Genomic DNA, 24,117 nt, shown 5'->3' with positions numbered 1-24,117 from the left:
GACTGTCAACAAAACAATAAATTAAGATCTAATTTGTAATGATTGGGAATTTCTGAGGTGTAAATGTACTCAAGATTTGACTAACTGGCTCCAGCTGGCACAGCTGGCACTAGACTACCATCAATCCAGTCTAGCAGAAGCCACTGAGGGTACAATAACTTGCAAAAGTCTACAACACTAGAGTTAGTTTATGTATGGCATAATTGAATTACAACACAGGGATTGCACTTCTGTATGTTAGCAATACCTACTGCTATCTGGTAACCATTCAAGATGGGGTAGAAATGAATGGGGGGGAGGGGAAGAATCAATGATGCATGATGGATCTAGTTCCAGACTTGGAATCCTGTCTTTCACCCTTACTACATTTGTATTCAAAAGCAAGCCATTTAATTTCACTGAGTCTCAATTTCCTTATGTACAAAATGGGAATAATGATACTTTTGCATACTTTATATGATTGTTAGAAGTTTCAGGTAATAAAATATTTGTCATGATGCAGTGCAAATTTAAAAGTGCTATATGAATATCAATTCTTATGAAGAAAGTGTTGGAAAGGATTTTAAAATTTTTGTTTTGTTTTGTTTTTACTAAAGCTTTTCATTTAAAAAACACATGCATGGGTAATTTTTCAACATTAGCCTTGCAAAACCTTGTGTTGCAAATTTTCCCCTCCTTCCCCCCACCTCCTCCTCAGATGGCAGGTAACCCAGTACATGTTAAATATGTTAAAATATATGTTAAATCCTATATATGTATACACATTTATATGGTTATCTTGCTGCACAAGAAAAGTAGGATCAAGAAAGGAAAAAAGTGAGAAAGAAAACAAAATGCAAGCAAATAACAACAGAAAAAGTGAAAATGCTATTTTGTAGTCCACACTCAGTTCCCACAGTCCTCTCTCTGGGTGTAGATGGCTCACTTCATCACAAGATTATTGGACTGATCTTAATCACCTCATTGTTGGAAGGAGGTACTTCCATCAGAATTGATCATTGTATAATCTTGTTGCCATGTACAATGATCTCTTGATTCTACTTATTTCACTTAGCATCAGTTCATGTAAGTCTCCCCAGGTCTCTCTAAAATCATCTTGCTGATCATTTCTTATAGAACAATAATATTCCATAATATTCATATACCATAATTTATCCAGCCATTCTCCAAATGATGGACAGCCACTCAGTTTTCAGTTTTTTGCCACTACAAAAAGGGCTGCCACAAGCATTTTTGCACATGTGGATCCTGGAAAGGATTTTTTTTTTAAGGCTGTTCTCTAGTTAGTTTTTAAAAAGTAATTTGTGGACTTGACTTGAATTCTTGAGGCTCTCACTTTAAGGAAGCTCTCATGCAAATTTCTCATTTCCATTTCATAGGCCCTCATTAGTGACATTTTGGATAGAGCATGAAACATGGAGTCAGGGAGAATGGTTTTAAATCTTACCCTGTACATTCATTTGCTGGGTAATCTTGGGCAAGTCAATTGACTTGCCTAAGATTCAGTTTCCTCAACTGTAAAATGGGGATAATAATAACACTTATTCATTATGAAGCTCAAATAAGATAATATATATATATATATATATATATATATCAAAACTTTGAAAATTATAAAGTGCTATATAAATGCTAGCTCAATGTGTGGGTCATACTCCCTCCAGACTCCATCTGTCTTTCTGAAATTTCTTTCCAAGCTAGGATCATGTTTTGCAGACTTCTAGAAATGATGGGACACACCCCTCTGATTATATGCTCCGATATAACTCCTTGGAAAGAATTGCTTTTCTTTTTTTTTCAAATTAGAAGCTTAGATTTTTTTTCCTCTTAAAAACTACACCAAACAAGGATATTATTTAAATTAGAATTTGTAGTTCATCAGCATACTGTATAGAAACTAATTTCTTCATATAATTTTGAGTTAAGAACTCTATGTAAAGAAACAAGCAGAAATAACACCTATTCCAGTTACCCCTTTTTGTTATCAGAATCAAGTCAGAGATGGTACAGAAAAGGGCTTTGAAGAGCTTAAAGTGTCATGTAGAGGTAAGGTATTATTATTTCAGTATAATACCCTAGATAGATAGTCCAAAACCAGACTAATTAGAATATTGAGAGAAAGCTTGGGGGTGGAGTAGGGAGGTTAGGGGACAGTTGATTGCCTTTTCAAGTTAACCGAAGGCAAAACCTGTAATTTTTCTTTCTCATGCTTGGAGTAGTACACTAAAATGCTGGATTTGCAGTTTGAGAATCTGAGTAAAATCTTAGCTCTGCCACTTATCAGTGAGATCTTGGGAAAGTCATTTTAAACTTTCTTCATCTCTAAAGCAAGTATTGCTCTAGTGATTTCTAAGATCCCAATTCTAAATTTGCAATCATGAATATTAGTCTACAATTTACTTGCATCCTTTTGAGCAAAGCAACTAAACCATAAATGCAGAAAATTATATTTGCTTAACTTTTTTTTTCTAGGTATCACTCTGAGGGAATTTTTTTATTGGGAAAAAAGTATTGTGAGGATCTCCAAACAATATTGTTTCATAAATGTTAAAAGTATATATTTACTCTAGAAAAGATACAAAAAGTAAAAAAGACTAAAGGAAAAGGATAAAGAAATCCAAAGAGAAATTATAGTAAGTTTCATCATTCAATTGAAAACTATTTTTTAAAAAATAGCCAGATATTTGTGGGCACTGGGGGAAAGAAGTCCTACCATAAAAGCCAGCTAGGGCACAGACAAACAATCTAGAAAGTTTCCAGCATAGACTAAAGATGTTCCAGGGAAAATTGAAGATTTAATTACTCAGCACACAGTGTGCTCCAGAGTGGTACACACAGAAACACAAGGGAACAAATTTTTAAATTTGGAGTACATATAAATGTGGGAGATATATGTGGAGGTATGTAGGGAACACATGTGATGAGTAGACATGAAGTGGTAAACACCAGTACTCCATGTATTCAGTTCCAAACTCTGGAGAATATACTCACCAGGGCAATTCATACCTCCAAATCTGAAGAAATGTTGATCTCTGTTGATGTCATCATGCTGCTCTCTGTTGGCTGTTATCTTGTCTCTCTAGAGAGACTCTTCTCTTTTATATTTAAAGCCCTTCACAGTCACACTCCCATCTAGCTTTCTGGGATGATCATATATCATTTCCCTTAACTCTACTTTTAACAGTTACAAGACACATTAGTTCAAAATTCATTAGAGTAGCTTATGAGTAGCTGGTTTTGGAGGGGTACTGATCTAAGGAGTACCTCAAACATGAGATTAATATTCTAGGGACTCACAGGTATGACAGGATGCTAAAGGATTACATATAATATGATTGTATTTGATATTCAGAATAACTCTTTGAGGTAAGCAACACGGATATTACTTTTCTTTCTAGTCACACTGGCCTTTTAACTATTACCAGTATAAATATATTCTATCTCCTGCCTCTCCCTCTTTGAATAAGTTGTCTCCCATGCCTGTCATGTTCTTCTGCCTCCAGTCTTTAAACATGTTATATCCAATCAGATGAATATAAGATACTCATGGATAGGAACTCTCATTTTGTGAGTGTGTGTTTGTGTGGGCATATCTCTAGCACCAAGAACAGTGTTCTAGACACAGAATAGACATTGTTGAATGATATATTGATTTATCTCCTAGTGGCTGAATATTTTTTTTTTTCTGGGCAACAGACTAGTATTCATATCCACAAGGTTTCCTGCTGGCTTTCTTAGCTTTTGTTTTCTAAGATGCAATGGCTGAAAAGTCTCTTCTTGATAGGGACCAACTAAAGATCTTTAATTATAGATTAAGTTATAAGTCACTTCAGCTAAGAACTGGAGACAAAAATTAATAAAATTGATAACTTCACTAGTTAGTCTGATTTAAAAAAAAAAAAAGATAGAAAAAAAAATAAATTGCTTACAATCCAAGCAAAACAAGCAGATCTTGCAGTCAGTCCTCCAAAGACATAATCCAAGGAAGCAAATCTATATAAATGCAACCTGGCAAATGCTTCTTTGGGAGCTGTATTCTTTACTTCTTCAACAAACACAGCTATTAAATACACAAGAAAGAAAATATTTGGCTATCAAATGGTACATCATTTTTAAAAATATGATTTTGTCAAAAAAAAGATACTAAAGAAAGATGCATAACTATCGACTTTGTTGCTGTACTCTCAATATTGAGACTTTTCACTTGACTTGTAGATGAAATCTCTCTTATATGTTGCTTTCTCCTTAAAGAATGTCTTAAGACCAGAACTATTTCTGCTTTTCTATTTATGCTTGAAGTACTTAGCACAATATTTTGTACATAAGAGCTTAATAAATGTTTTTTCACTTATTCATTCAATATCAAAAATGGAAAAGGAAAATGTAAAAGAAATGAAGAGCTAGCCAAGACTTTAAAGGCCACTTCATTGAGAATATTGAATCTAACAATGAATACATGACTTCTTCAAGGTCATGTAAGTAGTAATTGACAGCTGCAATATTTGAACTCAAGACTCCTGATAACAAACCCAGTGCTAGATTTTTTTTTTTTAAAGTGAACAATAAATATTTTCTTTTTCAAGTATGCAACAGGAACTGGCCTTTAAATGAATTTGAATTTCTTGTTTTGTAATCTACATCAGTGTACTATTTGATTATAAGGAAAAATGTGCTTTTTGTAAAATAGTCAGTCAAATACGCAAGTAGTATGTAGGACTCAAGGTGGCAATGTGAAAAAAAAATCCCAGTGGAAAGCAGATTAAGAAGTTCAAAAATATTTGATGAGGATCTTTATATTTTTATAGTATTCAACTTTGAAAGTAGAGAAACTCAGTAATAGATTTTATTGGATTGCATTTTATAGTCTGAAAATAAGAAGTTTGGATATGATGGTTTCAAGCATTCCCCATAGTATTTACTCTCCACACTTAGGAGATCTGCCAGCAAAATGGTTTCATGTTTACTCAATTATTTAGAAAATGTGTAACATTTAGCTTACATTATAAAGAAGCATAGCCAGACCTGCAATATTATACTTTCAGCAACTGAGTTATTCCTGTTATCTCTCTGCTAGAGGGGAAAGAGAATAAGGGAGAGAAATAATCTTTGTCTTACTAGAAGTCCTGGAATAGCTGGCAGAATTCCAAAGAATGCACTCAAAAGGGAATGAGGGAAAATTCTTTACAGATCTTTTTATAACCTACAGAAGAATATTATGTTATATTATATTATTATATCTATCATATCATATCATGTCATGTTATGTTATGTTACATTATATTATATCATATTATATTATATATGCTGTTAATTATATTATATATTTAATATATCTGTTTTATTTAATATATTTATTACATATATTATATTGTTTATATTATATATAATATATGTTACATTATACATGGGTCTGCTCCCAGTGATGTTTAGTGATCAACCCCAGTAACAATTAGAAATTGTGTTTAGTTCCAAGTCACAGAAGATGTCATTTAACAAAAGATTAATAAGACATCCAATTCTAAGGTTCATCCCTAATATCCATAGAGTTCTCATATTCTAGCCCATTTACTCCAACTTTCTGGAAAACATCAAAGCCTGACAGTAGAGAAGGGGTAGGGGAAAGAGTCAAATAAGTCACCTTAAAGAAATTAAGGATTCAAAGGAATGAGAGATGAAAATGGAGTAGAAAAGCTGTAATATATAATTTAGTAGAAAGCGTGGACCTGGAATCAGAAGGCACCCACATGAATCATCAGCATTTCTATATATTACTGACAAAGCCCATCAAGACATAGAAAGAGAAATTCTATTTAAAATAACTATAGACAAAATAAAATGTTTGGGTGTCTATCTGCCAAGACAAACCCAAGAAAACTATACTAACACAATTGCAAAACACTTCTCACACAAATAATGTGAGATTTATACAACTGGAAAAGTATCAATTGCTCATGGGTAGACCAATCTAATATAATAAAAATGACAATTCTACCTAAATAGATCTATTTATTCAGTGCCATACCAATCAAACTGCCAAAATATTATTTTATAGAACTAGAAAAATGATAACAAAATTTATCTGGAAAAAACAAAAGGTCAAGAATATCAAGGGAATGAATGAAAAAATACAAAGGATAGTGGCTTACCAGTACCAGGCCTAAAACTATATTATAAAGCAGCAGTCATTAAAACCATTTGTTACAAGCTAAGAAATAGAGTGGTAGATCAGTAGAATAGATTAGATATACTCAATAACATAATCAAGGCCTAAAGTAATCTAGTATTTGATTAAACCCCCAAACTCTAGCTTCTGGAATAAGAACTTACTATTTGACAAAAATTGCTTGGAAAACTGGAAAATAATGTGACAGAAACTCAGCATAGACTTACATCTCACACCACATAACTAAAATAAAGTTAAAATGGATACATGCTTTGAGCATAAAGGAGGATACCATAAACAAATTAGGAGAACAAGTGATAATTTACCTGTCAGATCTTTGGAGAAGCTAGGAATTTATGACCAAAGAAGAATTAAAGAACATTATGAAAGGCAAAATGGACTTTGATTACATTAAATTAAAAAGGTTTTGCAGAAATTAGATTAAAAGAGAAGTACAGAGCTGAGAAAAAATCTTTATAGGCAATGTTTCTGATGAAGGTGTCATTTCAAAAATATATAAAGAAAGAACTATGTCAAATTTGTAAGAATACAAGTCATTCCCCAATTGATAAATGGTCAAAGGATATGAACAGACAATTTTCAGATGATGAAATTAAAGCCAACTGCAGTCATATAAAAAGAAATGCTCTAAATTACTATTGATCAGAGAAATGCAAATTAAAACAACTCTGAGATACCACCTCACATCTCTCAGACTGGCTAAGATGACAGGAAAGGATGATGATAAATGTTGAAGGGATGTGGGACACTAATGCATTGTTGGTGTAATTGTGAAATGATCCATGCACTCTGGAGAGCCATCTACAACTAAGTCAAAGGCTATAAAACTATGCATACTCTTTGACTCAGCAGTACCATTACTGAGTTTGGATACCAAGGAAATCATAAAGAAGGGAAAAGGGCCCACCTGTGCAAAAATGGTTGTAGCAGCTCTTTTTTGTGGTAACAAAGAATTGGGAATTGAGTAGATGCCCATCAGCTGGGGAATGGCTGGATAAGTTGTGGTATATGAAGATAATGGAATATTATTGTTCTATAAAAAATGATGAACAAGGTGATTATAGAGAAGCCTGGAAAGATTTGCACAAACTGATGCTAAATGAAGCAGGCAGAACCAGGAATATATTGTACACAATAACAAAAGAATGTGTGATGAACAACTATGAAATACTTGGTTCTCAGTGGTTCAGTGATCCAAAGCAATCGCATTAAACTTTGGACAGAAAATTCCATCTGCATCCGGAAAAAAACAAAAAACCTATGGAAATTGGAATTAGAAGGCTTGGCTCTATCATATATTAACTATGTGAACTTAAGCAAGTAATTTAAGTGTATAGGCTCAGAAGACTGCAATGAGAGAATGGTTGATGATAGTCCAGTCCTCTGAATATATACAAGGTACCTTGTCTAGTTCCAAGATTTGTGGAAACTTGGTAAGCCTGGGTGTGTGTGTGTGTGTGTGTGTGTGTGTGTGTGTGTGTGTATGAAAAGCCCTTTCTATCTATCTATCTATCTATCTATCTATCATTCAGGTAGTCCCTGAAGACTCTCCTCTTCAATTGAGAAGTGAACCCAGAGGGTCTACTAGAGAATCATGAAACGTTAAAGCAGGAAAGGAAGTAAAAAATCTCCAAGTTGAATCCTCACATCTATCTATCAATCTATCTATTTATTGCCCTTTACTCCCTAGCAAAATATGCCCAAATATCCTCTGACTGTTTTTTGTCAGATTATTCTGTGATGATGAAAAGCTTTTTCATTGGCTCAAGGGAGTGACTCATCCATCAGCTTTGCCTTGCCTTAATGTGAACTTGGTGGGGATTCTTTAAAGAGATAAAAGGATTCCCAGAAACTGTGTTGGAGAACAAGGGGGAGAAAAAGTACTTAAGTTTGAGAACAATCTCCCAAAGGAATGATGATGCACAGAACAAAGCTTATGTCTGTTCTGTTTTTCTTTTGTTGTTGTTTAAGGGGAAGGGGTGTGGGGAGATATTTTTTTATACTTTCCCATATTTTTTGCTATATTTCCCCATATTTTTAATATATGTGATCAAGCCAATTAATGTCAACTGGTTAATTGATATTATTCAGTCATTTTAGTTATATCCAACTCTTTATGACTCCATTTGGGGTTTTCTTGACAAAGACACTAGAGTGGTTTGCCATTTCCTTCTTCAGATCATTTTACAGATGAGGAAACTGAGGCAAAAAAGATTAAAAGACCTGCCCAGATTTACACAGCTAGTAAGTGTCTAAGACTGGATTTGAACTCTGGAATATGAGTCTTCCTGACTCCAGGCCTGGCACTCTATTCACGGTGCTACCTAGCTGCCCTCAATTGATAGTGAGGAGATATCAATTTGCTAATAAATATTCAGGGGAGTACATCAGTTGGAAGGCTCTAAGCAATAGTGCTGGCATCTCTAACTCTGTTCCTAGAACTCTGAGACAAGGAGAATTCAGGTGGTCCCTGGAGACTCACCCCATCAATTTGAGAGGTAATTGAGAAGTGAACCCAGAGGGTCTACTAGAGAATCATGAAATGTTAAAGCAGGAAAGGAAGTAAAAAAATCTCCTAGTTAAATCCCCACATTTTACCATCGAAAAAGCAGACATTTAGAGAAGAGGCAAGATATGCCCAAGGTAACACAGCTAGTAAATTGCAGAGCTGGGCTAAAACTCAGCTTTTCTTAATCCAAATCCAGCCTCTGCTACTACTCCACTCTGTCAGTTTCTGCATTTGTTAGATGAGAATAGTAATATTCCTAGTAAGACACTGTTGTTACTGACATAGAAATGCAAAATAGGCTTAACTACACAATGGAGTATGAAGTACAGGGACAGGATTAAAAGGATGTCTCCAATGGACAAACTTTTTAAGTTGTGTCTCTCCCTTCTTTAAGTATAAGCATATGATAGAAAGATCAGAGATTTAGAACTGAAAAGAACCTTACAAGTCATCTAATCTAACCCTTTCATTTTTCAGATAAGGAAACTGAGGTCCAGAGAAATTAAATGATATTCATAGGATCACACAAACAGCAAATGGCAGAGACAGGATTTAAAACCTAGTCCTCTGACCCAATATTCAATAGCTTTTCCTCTGTAGTCATCATCTTGTATAGAAGTGACACCATTATAAATTAGGAACATAAGTTGGCTGGTACAACAATTCTCACAATCAGGTGATTTGAGTGTTACTTTTGTAAAATCATCATTAAAACAAATAATGAATGTTCACTTTATGGTTTCTAAAGTGCTTGTCGAACAACAATTCCATTTCATACCTGATGGAATTGTGCCTCATAGAAGTTAAATGGCTTATATACAGTGTTTTGCAACTTATTTTAAGGTTCTGACACTACACTTCATTCTGGTTCTTTTGACTCTATGTTATTCTTTTTCTACTGGATTGAACTGATTTTCTACCTCTGATTTTTGGATGCTCCACTGAAAATGATAAAATATAAAAATGTAGAGACAGTGTAAAGTTGAAGTTGTATGTGCAAGCATCACATGTAGGTGTGAGTAACACTAAATTAAAAACTTATTTTGGGGAAAGGGGGAAGTATTCACTAAAAGGAGGAAATGGAGGGCTGTCTTCTTGCGGGTTTTGCTCTGGGCTTTCCCTAAGTCCTAGGTTCCCAGAAGAGCTATAAAGAATATTTCTTTCTCTCCTAAACTCTAAAATAAAATGTAGGTATAGTTCCTGTGCAAGGTCACCCCAAAAGGAATTAGCACAGTTCCTTCAAGAAAAAATACTCACTGTATAAGGCAGATACCAGTAGAATAAACTATCTATTTCCTGCATAAAAGAAAGGTTTAAAACACAAATGACCCATAACAGTGCCATGATAACTATTTAATAAAAAACAATGACTTATAGCATTAATTATCTTTCCCAGGAGGTAATGTTGCTTATGGTACTGTTTAATAGAAGTATATGTGTATATGTAGTTTTTTTGTATATGTCTACACACACACACACACATATATATATGTATAGATATATGTATATATATATATATATGTATTTCTCATTCACTTTGGATATTGCTTGAATATTCTATCAATTTTCAAAATCCAAATCTCCTGACCAACAAATCAGGACCCATACTCAGTTCAGGTTCAAAATGATCCTATCTGTAGTCATCACAACCTCTGAAGAGAGGAGGAAGAGTAGAAGGAAGCATTTTCTACTAGGCAGCCAGCCATGACTCTGAAGTCCAGAACCCTTGAGGTAGTCCCTAAAAGTTGAAATCATCTATTTATCAGGCTTACCATTTATTGACTTGTGCTAAGGGAAACAAACACAGAGCCAAAGAGGCAGCCAAATAGGTCCAAATCCAAAATTACTTTGGCAACCTTATTTTCTCACTGTTTCTGCCTATTATCTCCTTTCTTTGCTTTGGGGTGGGAAGGACAGGAGGAGAAAGAAATTACCTCCCTAAATTATTCCATGATCTAACAGAACCCCAAGATATGCTCCAGAGACAGAAGTGAAACATTTCCAAAGCTCTTAAAGCATGCTACAAGGGGAAGATCCTCCCCATGAGATTTGGTAGCCAATCTTTTCATACAACCCTCAATCAAATAGAGACACACAAAGAATAATCCAGAAAGACTGTCATCTCCACTGAGTTATTTATGTGTGATAGTGATCACAGTACAGATAAACTCTAAGCAAGAAAGGAGCTTGGAACTCTAAGTCCTTGGCCCAAAGTCAGGGAAACAGATCCAAAGCCATAGGCAGAGACAGCACAAAGCTATTCCCACATATAGTAATGATTTCACTTTTTTCCTGTTGCAAGAAGAAAGAGAAGTCCCCAAAACTTAGCTTCTGGCTATGAAATGCATTGATGAAGAGGTCAAGGTTCTTTAAGGTATAAACCATCATTTTCCCTTTCAAAAAAAAAAAAAGAAACAAAAAAGAAAAGGAAGGAAGGAAGGAGAGAGGGAGAGAGGCAGGCAGGGAGGGAGGAAGAGAGGGAAGGAAGGAAGGAAGGAAGGAAAGAAGGAAGGAAGGAAGGAAGGAAAGAAGGAAGGAAGGAAGGAAGGAAGGAAGGAAGGAAGGAAGGAAGGAAGGAAGGAAGGAAGGGGAGAGAAAAGAGAAGCGAATTCTTTAAGATCAAGGAATAAGGAATTTGGATCTGTTTCTCTAGCACATAAAGTGGGGAATACCATTAAGTCTTGATTGATTATCTTCCTCTCCCTACATTAATGATTCTACCCCATAACATATTTTAAATTAAAGTGCTTGGAGATTAGAGAAGCAGTGGGTCATAGTGGTATAAAAGCACTGGAAGCAGAGTCAAAGAACTTAAGATGGGCTAATGGTTCATTTACTGTCTCTTATGACATTGGACAAATCATTTAACATTACCAAGCCTCAGTTTTCTGGTCTATAAGATGAGTGAGTTAAACTAAATGATTTTTAAGACCCTTTCTAGCTCCTGAAGCCAAATTTAAATAAATTATGTCTAATTTCTTAAAATGCTGAATTCAGTTTTAAAAATATGCCCAGTTACTCTACCAGGAAGAGACAGTAGTCTCTAGTCAGATACTATGCCCAATAATATGGATTATGCAAAATACTGGCACTTCCACTATACAGTATCATTTAGAAACCAGCAAGTTTTACATAGTTCTACTATCTTTTTTGAACCAGACATTGGAGTATATACTCTGGTAATTTTATTTTATTGATTTTAAACCCTCAGATCTACATAATTGTGAAAGTCTTCATATTCATGTAAACATCAGAAATGTTCTCAGTCTTTTTTACATACACACTGTGCCATCCATATACATGCTGTATAATTTGTCAGTAGATGCTATGGGTAAGATTATAATGAGCAAAGTTCTGTGAGTAATTATAATTGTTTTTAGCTGATCATTTTGTGCTTTTAATGACTCTTCATCTTATATGATTTGAGTTGTGTGTCCATCAAGTGGGAAATGACAGAACAAATTGTGGAATGTAAATATGATCACATATCATTTCATCATAAGAAATGATAAATAGCAAGGAATTCAGAAAAATATGGAAAGACTTGTATAAATTGATGCAAAGTAAACAAACCGAGAACATTGTATGCAAAGATATGGTTGTTCTTCAATCTTTCAGTCATGTCTGACTCTTTATGATGTACACCAACTGTCCCTGGGTTTTCTTGGCAGAGAATGGAATGGTTTGCCATTTCCTTCTCCATTTTTATGCAGGCAGGTGCTAAGTGACTTAGCCAAGGTCATACATCTAGTAAGAGTCTAAGACCAGATTTGAATTCTGATCTATTTCCTCACTCAGAATCATATCCATTGCATCACCTATGCAAAGACTACAAGTTATAAATGAAAACAACTCTAAAAGATAATCATATTCAGATTTTACCTGGAGAAAAAAAAATGGCTCCCTCGAAGGAAAAGAGGAATTATGGGGACAAAATACTGCATATGCTGCCAGATGAACTGAATTATTTCTAGCAGTGTCTTAACTTTGTATAAGGTGTAGTTCCATGAAACAGGGGCATAACTGAGAAATGACTGATATGAAATTAAAAGGCATTAGTAAAATAAAAAACACAATTATACCTTAAATAATATTTAATTCAGTGACTATATAAAAACTGGAATTTTTGACTCATTTCTACAATTCATCATAATTGTGGAACAGAATATTTGAAAAGAAAAATGTTTATATGGTGGAAGGAATGCTACATTTGGACTTAGAGGACTTTGGTTCAGTTCCTAGCTCTGTAATTTACTACTTGTATTATCTCAGGTGACATAATAATATTAATAATAAAATTAATGTTTACATAAATAAGAATAATAATGGCCAGCATTTATATTGAGCTTACTATATTTTGGGTCACTGTGCTAAACACTTTAGAATTGTTATCTCATTTGATCCTCACAACAGTCTTGGGAAGTAGATGCTATTATTATTCCCATTTTATATTTGAAGAAACCGAGATAAAGTGAGTTACTGAGGTTCATACAGTTAGTAAGGTGTCTGAGACAGTTGAATTCAGTTTTTCTCTTCTCCAGGTCCTGCTTTTTATCTACTGAACCACCTCGGTGCTATCTGGGTCTCAATTTTCTCAGCTATAAAATGAGGGAGTCAGATTAAATTACTTCCACAGCCTTTTACAGCTCTAAATCCATGATTCTACAATTCATAAAATCCAGGATATTAGACTAAAATCTTATTTTATCATTTTTAATTTAAATTCAACCTATTTTAGGCTTGTTTTTTAAAATTTAGAACTTATTTTTAAAACAATACGTTTTAATTCAAATTATCCCAGTTCCAGGAACTGGCAATATTCAAAAACAAATTTCTTGATATACTATCTGGAATATTCTGTATGAAGATACAGATTTTTAAAAAGCATTAAAGCAAACGAAAACCAAGTTAGTGTTGAATTAATGACAAACTATTTTTAAAATGGATTACATGCCTATTTTAAACCCAATAGAAGCCCTGAACACACACACACGTACATATATGTGTGTATCTGTGAGTCTATCTATGTGTGTGTATATATGTATGAATGTAACCCAGGGCTCAAGTCCATTTATATAAAGCTAAATGAAGGGTAGTATGGACAAGAGCTTGAGAAAGGAAAGATCCTGGTTCTTCTGGCTCCCCATTTCAAGAAAAGAGGCATGCCCTTGCCTGGGCAAAGGGAGAGAAATACTCCAGGAAGAAGCTAACATGTAAACAGATTGGTCCTATCTAATTATAAAATAAAGTCTATTTAGAAATTTTAAAATGGGAGTTAGTTTTAAAATACTTTATCTCTAATGACTTGAAATTTTTCAGTTAAAAAGGGTCAGCAAGTTTATCAGTATAAAATTATTTTTATTTTTAAATCACTGTCTACAAATGTTTTCATTAACTTATTTCTTAAACTGTTAAATCTGTTTTATTGTACCTTTTAATATTTATATCTTTTGAGATTCAAATGAATATTTTCTTGAACATTTAGATAGCTTCCATCTGAAGATTTGCAGATAGGCTCATTTCCACAAATTTTTTATAATATGTGCAAAAGAATAATAAATAACAGTTTCCTGAAAAAGGAAGAATTGGCTCGTTCATTCATTTGTTCAACAAACATTTATTGAACACATTTTTTCTTGGTTTGTGTAATTTTTCTCAGGAAGCAGAGGTGGCCATATAGTAGAAAAAAAGAGAAGCTTCAGTATGAGGACAAAGGCCCAGCTTATCTGCATAAAGATTAGAATCTGTCAAGATATTGGACATTTGAAGGAAATAAAGGTAAATCAGGCACAATTACTTTCTCAAAGAATCAGCACTCTATTCGAGAAGATAAACAAGTTCAACAATAACTGTATCTCCTCTATTGCTAACAAGGAGGAATTGGATGTCATGGTAAAAATGAGGATAGAGTTCAAAATGAGAGCTCTATTCATCAATAGAAGAAACAGGAAAAGTATAAATGTTATTAATAAAAATTCTCCAACTGGGTCCAATGTCCTGGGTGTTTTAAGTATGGTAATAACTAGAAGTTCAAGTAGCAAGAAGTCAATGAAGATTTAAGAAAATAAGGTTGAAGAGGCAGCTAGGTGGCTCAGTGGATAGAGAACTATCTCTGAAGTCAGGAAGACCTGAGTTCAAATTTCGCCTCAGACACTTAACACTTATTAGCTGTATGACCTTGGGCGAGTCACTTAACCCCAAATGCCTTAGCAAAAAACAAAAATAGGGTTCAGTGGGAAAGGGGTAATCTGGACACAACTCAGGGGATAAAATCAGCATATAATTTTCTAACCCCAACCACAAAAACAGAAGATCATAAATTTAAACGTTGGAATATACTTCTGAGGCCAAAAAGTTCAATCTGTACCTTTAATAGATGAGACAGTTGAGGTCCAGAGAGGTCAAGTGATACCCAAGGTCTTATAATTGATAATTAATCTAGCCTGGAAGTATCTGGTTTTATGACTCCAAGATCAATGTCCTTTCAACTATACAATTCAGATAGAAAAGGTTGAAGAATAGACATACAGGAATTAAGATTTCAGCAAGTAAGGTCATTTAATTAGAAGATCTGGGGTAGCAAGTAAGAAACTGATGAGCTGATCTAAGGTACAAGGAAGAGAACTTGGCTATTAAGAAACCAGGAGGTGACATAGTAATAGTAATCATAATAACCTAGTTTTTAATAACCTCAAAACTCCTGCTTCTGGTATAAGAACTCACTATTTCACAGAAAGTATTGGGAAAATTAGAAAATAATATTTTAGAAACTCAACAAACACTTGCATCTCACACCCCATACCAAAATAATGTCAAAATGGATACATGATTTAGGCATAAAGTGCAATACTACAAACAAATTAGGAGAACAAGGGGTAGTTTACTTATCAGATCTTTGGAAAAGGGAGGAATTTGTGGCCAAAGAAAAACTAGAACACATTATGAAATGCAAAATGGACAACTTTGATTACATGAAGTTAAAAAGATTTTGTACAAACAAAACCAACACACAGCCAAGATTAGAAGAGAAGCAGAAAGCTGGGGGGGAAAAATTTATAGCCGATGTTCCTGATAAAGATCTCATTTCTAAAATACATAAAGAACTCAGTCAAATTTATAAGAATACAGATCAACCCCAATTGATAAATCAAAGGAAATGAACAGACAATTTTCAGATGAAAAAATTAAAAGCAACTATAGTCATGTAAAAAATGCTCTAAATCACTATTTATTAGAAAAATGCAACTTAAAACAACTTTGAGGTATCACTTCCCACCTTTTAAATTGACTCAGAGGACAGGAAAAAATACTGATAAATTGGAGGGAAAGTGGAAAAACTGGGACACTGATGCATTGTTGGTAGAATTGTCAAATGATCTAAATGTTCTGAAGAACAATTTGGAACTATTAAAGGGCTATAAAACTGTACTTACCTTTTAACCCAACAATGCCAATACTGGGTCTGTATCCCAGTTGAAATATCCCAAAGAACCTGTAAAAGAGAGAAAAGGATCCACATGTGCAATAAAAGTTTATAGTAGCTCTTTTCTGTGGTTTCTCTTTTTTTTATGATAGAAAATGTAAAAATGCTTATCAATTGGGGACTGCTGAATAGGTTATAGCATATGAAAGCAATGGAATATGATTGCTCTCTTAAAAAAAGTGATGAACAGGCTGGTTTCAGAAAGTCCAGGAAAGATTTACATGAACTGATGCTGGACAAAACAAGCAGAATCAGGAAAACATTGTTCAAAGCAACAACAAGATTGTGTGGTGATCAACTATGACAAACTTGGTTCTTCTCAGCTGTTTAGCAATCTCAATAAACTTCAGGTGGAAAACACTATCCATATCCAGAAAGAAAACTATGGAGACTAAATGTAAATCAACATATGCTTATGTTTACATTTTTTTCTTTTTCTTCTGTCTTTTTTTTCTCTTGTGGTTTTTCTTTTTTGTTCTGATTTTCTCTCCCAATATGATTCATAAGGAAATATTTTTAAAATGTAAAAATCTTGTTTTTTACATATAACTGGGGAAATAAATATTAAGAAAGAAAGAAAGAAAGAAAGAAAATGAAGGAAGGAAGGGAGGGAGGGAGGAAGGAAAGAAGGAAGGAAGGAAGGAAGGAAGGAAGGAAGGAAGGAAGGAAGGAAGGAAGGAGGGAAGGAGGGAAGGAGGAAGGAAGGAAAGAAGGAAGAAGGAAGAAAGGAAAGGAAGGAAGGAAGGAAGGAAGGAAGGAAGGAAGGAAGGAAGGAAGGAAGGAAGAAAGGAAGAAGGAAAGGAGGAAGGAAGGAAGGAAGGAAGGAAGGAAGGAAGGAAGGAAGGAAGGAAGGAAGGAAGGAAAGGAAAGGAAGGAAGGAAGGAAAGGAAGGAAGGAAGAAGGAAGGAAAGGAAGGAAGGAAGGAAGGAAGGAAGGAAGGAAGGAAGGAAGGAAAGGAGGGAAGGAAGGAAAGGAAGGAAAGGAAGGAAGGAAAGGAGAGAAGAAGGAAGGGAGAGAAGGAGGAAGGGAGGAGAGAGGGAGGAAAGAAGAGAGGGAGGGAAGGAGGTAAGGAGGAAAGGAGGAAGAGAGGGAGGTAGGAAGGAAAGAAGGAGGAAGGAAGGAAGGAAGGAAGGAAGGAAGGAAGGAAGGAAGGAAGGAAGGAAGGAAGGAAGGAAGGGAGGGAAGAAGAGCCTGAAGATAAGTTTGGCACCAGAGTTTGAGGTCGGCTTGCATTATTGGGTAGCTGAAACTGTAAAGTTTAAGACAGAGCAAGAGCCAAGTACCTCATAACAGAACCCCAGTTTTAAAGTGAAACAAAGTAGAAAGAAAGGGGAAGTTGAAGAATGTGAGTCTATAAATATACGAAGAGGAAGTAGATATAGTATGGTATAGTTTGTTTGTTTTTTTTTTCATTAATCATAGGCTTAGTTTATGTTTCTGTGTTCACTGAGGCAGGTTTATTGTTCTAAAAAGTGCTGGAACTAAATAACTATCAAGTGCTGTTTCCGTTTCTGGTTGTTTAATTCTTCAAACGTGAAATAAAAAATGTGAGAAACAACTTTAGTATTAAAACACAGACATAACACCTTCTGTAGCTGGAATCATAAAAAGAAGTCTCCATCTCCTGTTTATATACCTGCCAAAAAAGGGGAGGGGGAACCCTCAACCACCTGAAAGATTATTTTCTGCCTGAGGAATTTTGTATCTATAATCTGACATTGATAAAATCTCTGTGAGATATATGTTTATTGTAGCTAGTGACTAGAATAGAAAACTTGGGCCTTTGGCTGAGCTACTGCTACAGAGATGATGAATGCCTAGGCAGCAGAAGTGTCCATTAAACTAGTAATAGTTGACATCATGTTCCTCCCCACAATGTTTGACGCTTACATCCATGCTACTAAAGTGATTATGCACTCAATGGTGAGTCCATCCTGACAAATCAACTTATCAGAGATGAAAAGGGAATTTGTTGAGGTTGCTAACCTATGCATGCTTAAAAGATGAAATAGGTTATGTTGTTGTTAAAATTAAGGTCATTTTTGGAGCTGTGCCTTGATAAATAAAGCTATAGGCATGCCCATTTGGTATCAGTCTGGCGAGCAGTATTGAAATCAAATCAAATTTCAAAGCTACTTATAATCCACTTGATACTCAAAGAACATTTCACTGACCCCATGATTTTGCCATTTAAGGTAGCTGCATTAGTCACATTTCAGACATGGTAAATGACAATGCCAAGACTGGTTGACTTGGCAATCAAGCAACAAGAAATATAAGGGTTGTCAGGTTTCCTGAAGAACAGAAAGCAGTGATTTATCCTTTAAAGTTCACATGCGACTTTCTCTACTTGGATACAATCGCAGCTCTACATTCAGCTCTCATGTGTTGGTATTGACATTCCCCAACAGCAGCTAAGGCACTTTCTTTTTTTTTTTTCAGACACAACCATCAATATTTGACACTTTAAAAAGAGGTAAGTGGAACTTCTCTTAGATAGTAGAAATGGATGGCAGCAGTAAAAGAGATAACAATCTTATATTTGCCCAACAAGAGGAAAAGAATCCAGAAGGGGACTGTGAAATTCCGTCAAGAGAAGGAGTCCCATTGTCCCAACATAGGTTGACTCTGATTATGCTTTAACATTTTAAATGCCTCTGGGAGAAAATACCATATATAAAAACATTGCAGAAACCTAGAGTTGTCCAAAAGAATATAATGTTCTATTGTTCCTTTCAGGAGTATTAAGTTCAAAGTTGCCTCTTTCTTTTCTTATCCTTTAAATTCTCCTTAGCTTTTCAGTTTAGTAGAGTTCATGTATTTAGTGAAAAATAAAAGGATGTATAGTAGATTTTTGATTAAGTGGCAGGCTATTCACATCAAAGATTTTCCTAACTTTCTTCTTCTTCTTCAATTCCTTATTGCTCCCATAGTATGTCACAGATATTTTTGTTACAATATCTCCATTAAGTAAAACAAGGCAAAAACTGTGAAACAGATAAAAGTTTACCTTTGGTGTTTCCCACTTCCCTTTTTCACCTATCCTCATCAAAGAGCCAATGGTCACCTACTGATCATGGCAGAATGAGTTAATGAACGGAGCATTGGGTTTGGAGTCAGGAAGACTTACATTCAAATATTGTCTCCAATACTTATTAACTCCCTGACCCTGGAGGAATCATTTAACCATCTCATCTCTAAAATGAGGGAACAGGAATCCTTGACCTCTTTCTGTTCTATCTCAAATCTGTATCTCTATGATCCTATGAGGTACCCCTGTCTTTCAGAGTCAAGATATTTAACTATCTAATTTATACTATGGTTTCAATATCATATGAGTCTTCCTGGGATTTGTATTTTTAGAGTTTGTCAATGTGTAACTCAAAGAAATAATACAAAGAAATTTGCATCTGAGTAGGCAAGATATCTTAGGAGAAGGTAGAGAAGGTATTTCCAATGCCTCTTATATAGCACAGTAAATAAATGACAAGGTGTACCTAGACCTGGACATCACAGGAATGGCAAAGGAACTTTAATAAGATGAATTGAAAGCAGTCCTAAGGGAAGACTCAGAAACAAAAAGCTGTTAGCCAAGGATACCCCAGTGCTGCTTGTGTTTGGACATATATGTGTGTGAATGTTTATATATAACATATATATGGATATATCATGGATATACATATACATATTATTATTGTATATATAACTTCTTCACTCTGACAGCAAATTGATCATATTCCAGCATATCCCTAGTTTCTTCCACCTTAATCACAGATAAATGCTTATTGATAGGTTAGGAACCTGCCTTCAATGGGTATATGAATAAACCTATATATATATATATATATATATATATATATATATATATATGATACTTTGTATACTAGGGTGACTTAAGTGATAGAGAGTAAAGAAAGATATATACAGTATCCAAAATAAGCTCTACCTGGAATCAAGAAGAGTTTAAATTCAGTATAGCTATGTGATCCTGAGTAAGTTACCTAACTGCTGCCAACCTCAATTTCCTCTTCTGTAAAATGGCATAACAATAGCAGCTAACTTATAGCATTGGTGTAAGGATAAAAGGAGATATTTATAAAATAAAATGTTTGTAAACTTTTAAGTGCTATTTAAACACTAGCTATTGTCATATTATTAAACTTACATAAAGGGAGAAGCCCAGAAATGGCTGCAGTTTGGGGATCTCCTTCAGTTCCCTGGAGACTGTGAGATGATGTCTGCCCAACTCAGACTCAGAGGATATCTAATATTGGTAATAATAATAATAATAATAATAATAATGAAAATAATGATAACAAATAGCATTTGCATGCTCTTTAAGGTGTGTGAAGCACTGGACAAATATATAAACACTACTTATAATAATATTATTTTTTTATTTAATTCACACACATGTAGAAGCAGAGGGAATTATCTTAGAACAACTGTAGTTTGAGGTCTCCTTCAAGTCACTGGTTTGAAGAGAACATAATGTGTTCCCTATCTAACTCAGTGTTCCTAACAATAATAATAATAATAACAGTGATGATGATAATAAATAGCATTCACATATCAATTAAGATTCATAAAGCACTATACAAAAATTATCTCATTTGATCCTCACAGCAACTCTGTGGGTTTGGTGCTATTGTTATCCTCATTTCACAGATAGGTTTTTGCCTACTATAAAGCTTACCCTGGAATAACAGGATGAGTATTCATAGATCAATAGATCACTAGCTTTTTTTTTTGAACTTTGATCCTTTGGTTTATTATTTGGTTTGCACAAAAGAGAAGTAGTACAGAAAAGAAGTCTATACAACTATTCTGTATAGGATGATAACCATAGGTAAGGTTGTTGCACTGAGTACATAGACACTTTCTCTACAGATTGACTGCTTGGTTATAGGTTGAGAATGATATGCTTCCCCATCATAACTTCTTTATTTTTTTATTGTCTTTTACTCCTCTGGAGTATTGTTCTTGACGCTTATATGCTAACTCTAGGGGCCAATTTCTTTCTTATCAACTACCAAAGTCAAGTCTATCATTTCTAGACATATTCTGAACTCCAACCTCAAAAAGAGTGATTGAAGGGATGCCAGTTCATTTCAAGTGGCTCCTTCTGGCTAGAGGGTCCTTTTTAGCTCTGCATCTCCAGCACCTAATAGAATGCCTTGTACATACATAGTACTTTATATGTGTGTATGTGTGTGTGTGTGTGTGTGTGTGTGTGTGTGTTTCTTTTATGGAATTGAACTGGTAATGTGAAAGGACTGGCTCCCTTTTCAACCACATATTTATTGGTGGGATTTTGAGCAAGTCATTGTACTTCTTAAGCATCTGTATGTCTTCCTTTCTAAAATATTAGGTTTAAATTAGAGTATTACTAAGGCTCCTTCTCCCAGCTTAAAACTATATTAAGATTTTTATACATTTGAAGTTACTCTGATGGAAAAATTTGCATTTTTAACTGAGGTGATTATAGTATCATTCATTTGAGAATTTAATTTTAGCAAAAGAAAAAATAACTCACAGAGCAATCATCTATAAGACATTCCATATTTTTATTTTGCCACGTACAACAGGAGAAATATTATATTTATTCGAATAGATTTGAGATCAAGCATATTTATGCCAATATACTTTTAAAATCAAATATATTTACTTTTAGTATATATTTTGAGATCAGAAGTATTTATTGCTATATGTGTTTCAAGATCAAATGTTTTTAATAGGTTCAGTATGTATAATGGTGCCTAATCATTGGCACTCACATTCATGCTATTTCAAGGTGCAGAGCTCCAGATAATTACATGCTGACACATTCATATATCATACCCGGTAAGAGATTTTCAAATACTTATAATTTTGTTGATATTAACATCTTCAAGCATATATGCCCATTTTTTTCATTATTCAGTATAAAATCCATTGTAAGTACAGATTTTGAAGACTAAACCTTTTGGAGTTACTATAGTTTAGGTCAGTTAGAAATAGTGACCTCTCAATCAACTCTCTCTCCCCCTCAAAAAAGATATTCTTTTGACGGTTTAGGATAGCTAAGTATTCCAGAATCAGTTCCTCTCTTTTTAGCTGTCTGGGTAAGGTCAAGTTCAACAATTATAATTCAAAGAGGAATAAAGGTCATTCCCTCAGCTTCTTCATCTGTAAAACAAGAGGGTGGACTAGATGTCCCCTAAGTTTCATTTTAGTTCTAAGACTCTGTGATCTCTGAAATATTTTTTCCTTCAACATTAATTGGATATTTGCTGCATTTCTTCCATTTGACTTGGTTGTGAAGTCTATCTTTTTGTCAGGTTTACCTGACCATTGGGAGAAAAATGAATTCTAAAGAGTTTATGCAAAATGCTTATTTTTTCCCAGAAGGTTGGATGATTTAAGTAAATAATTTAGCATAAAAATTCTGAAATATTCTGATAGAACTAACATGGGTCATTACTTTTCTTTTACTATGAATAATCAGATACAGAATAGAAGCTCTTTCTGATTGAGGACTATTGGTTTAATTTTTGCCTTTTATCTCCAGTATCTAGCAAAATGCTTTATACTTGTGGAAATGAATTGACTGAATACAGAATTAATACTGATTTCTTAAAGCCTTGCTAACCCCTTTGCACCTTCCTCACAGTATGAGGAAAAAGTGCCTTTTTTTTTTTTTTTTTTTGGCTTATCCTTGTTTCATCATAGAAAAACTTTCAATTAGTTCTTCCTGGGCTGTTTCTATTGGTATATTTTGGTTTGGTGGTAGTATTTTATTTTCTAATTATATGTAAAGATAGCTTTCAACATTCATTTTTGTAAGACTTTGAGTTCCAAATTTTTCTCCTTCCTTCTTTCACCTTCCTCCTCCCCAAGATTACAAGAATCCATTATAGATTACACAGGTATATATTTTTTGACATATTAGTCACATTCCAGCACATCAACTTGCTGTAGAGTTTCTCATTTATAAAAAAAAAAAAAAAAAAAAAACATCAAAACCATCTATTGGAGTGATTGTGACTGACAGTGCTTGTCACTTTCCATTTTGTTTTTTACTTTACCTTTTTTTTTTTACCAGAAAGGAAGAATGTGTACTTTAAGTTTAATAATTTGGAACCAGCATTATCCATTGTTTTTAGATTTGTAGATTTGTTGCCTTTTGGCATTGTTTTCATTTACATTGTTGAAGTCACTGTGTATATTATTTTTTTTTAATTCTATTTTCTTTACTCTGTATCATCTCATGCAAGTCTTTCTGTCATTCTGAATTGTTCATAGTTGTCATTTCTTTCAGAGAAATAATATCTGATTACATTAACATACTACAATTTGTTGAACCATTCTCTAACCATTGAATTCATAGATTTTTCTTACACTTTTGTTTTTTGTTTTTTCGCTATTGCAAATAGTGCTGATGTGTACTTTGGTACATATGGGTCTTTTCTTTCTATCATCAACTTCCTTGAAGTATACACCAAAGAGTAGGTATTGGATCAAAAAACATAAAGAATTTAGTAACTTTTTCCCCATGATTCCAATTTTTTTTCCCCAGATTGGCAAGACCAACACTTAGTTCTACCATCAGTTAACAATTAGTGTCTTGTCCACACTGCTCCCTCTATTTAATTTATTTGTCATTTTTGTAGTCTCTGTATTTTCATGCCAGATAGAAATCATATTATCCTTAGACAAAAGTTTCTGTCATCCAACTATACAAATAATCATGTTAGGAGAATAACACAATTTTGAAATGCCTACTGACATTTCTTTTCTGTAATTATCACAGAACTATGCAGTCATGTACATGTATATGTGCATACACATGTGCACAAAGTACAAATAGAGAAGGAAACATTGAAATGAAACAAGTATTTGTTAAGTTATTGCTATTATATACCAGGCACACATAGATTAAATATGTGCTAATACTAAGTG

The sequence above is a fragment of the Sarcophilus harrisii genome, chromosome 5, assembly GCF_902635505.1.
Source record: "Sarcophilus harrisii chromosome 5, mSarHar1.11, whole genome shotgun sequence".
In the NCBI taxonomy this organism is placed as follows: Eukaryota; Metazoa; Chordata; class Mammalia; order Dasyuromorphia; family Dasyuridae; genus Sarcophilus; species Sarcophilus harrisii.
Note: the sequence above shows the minus strand (reverse complement) of the source record.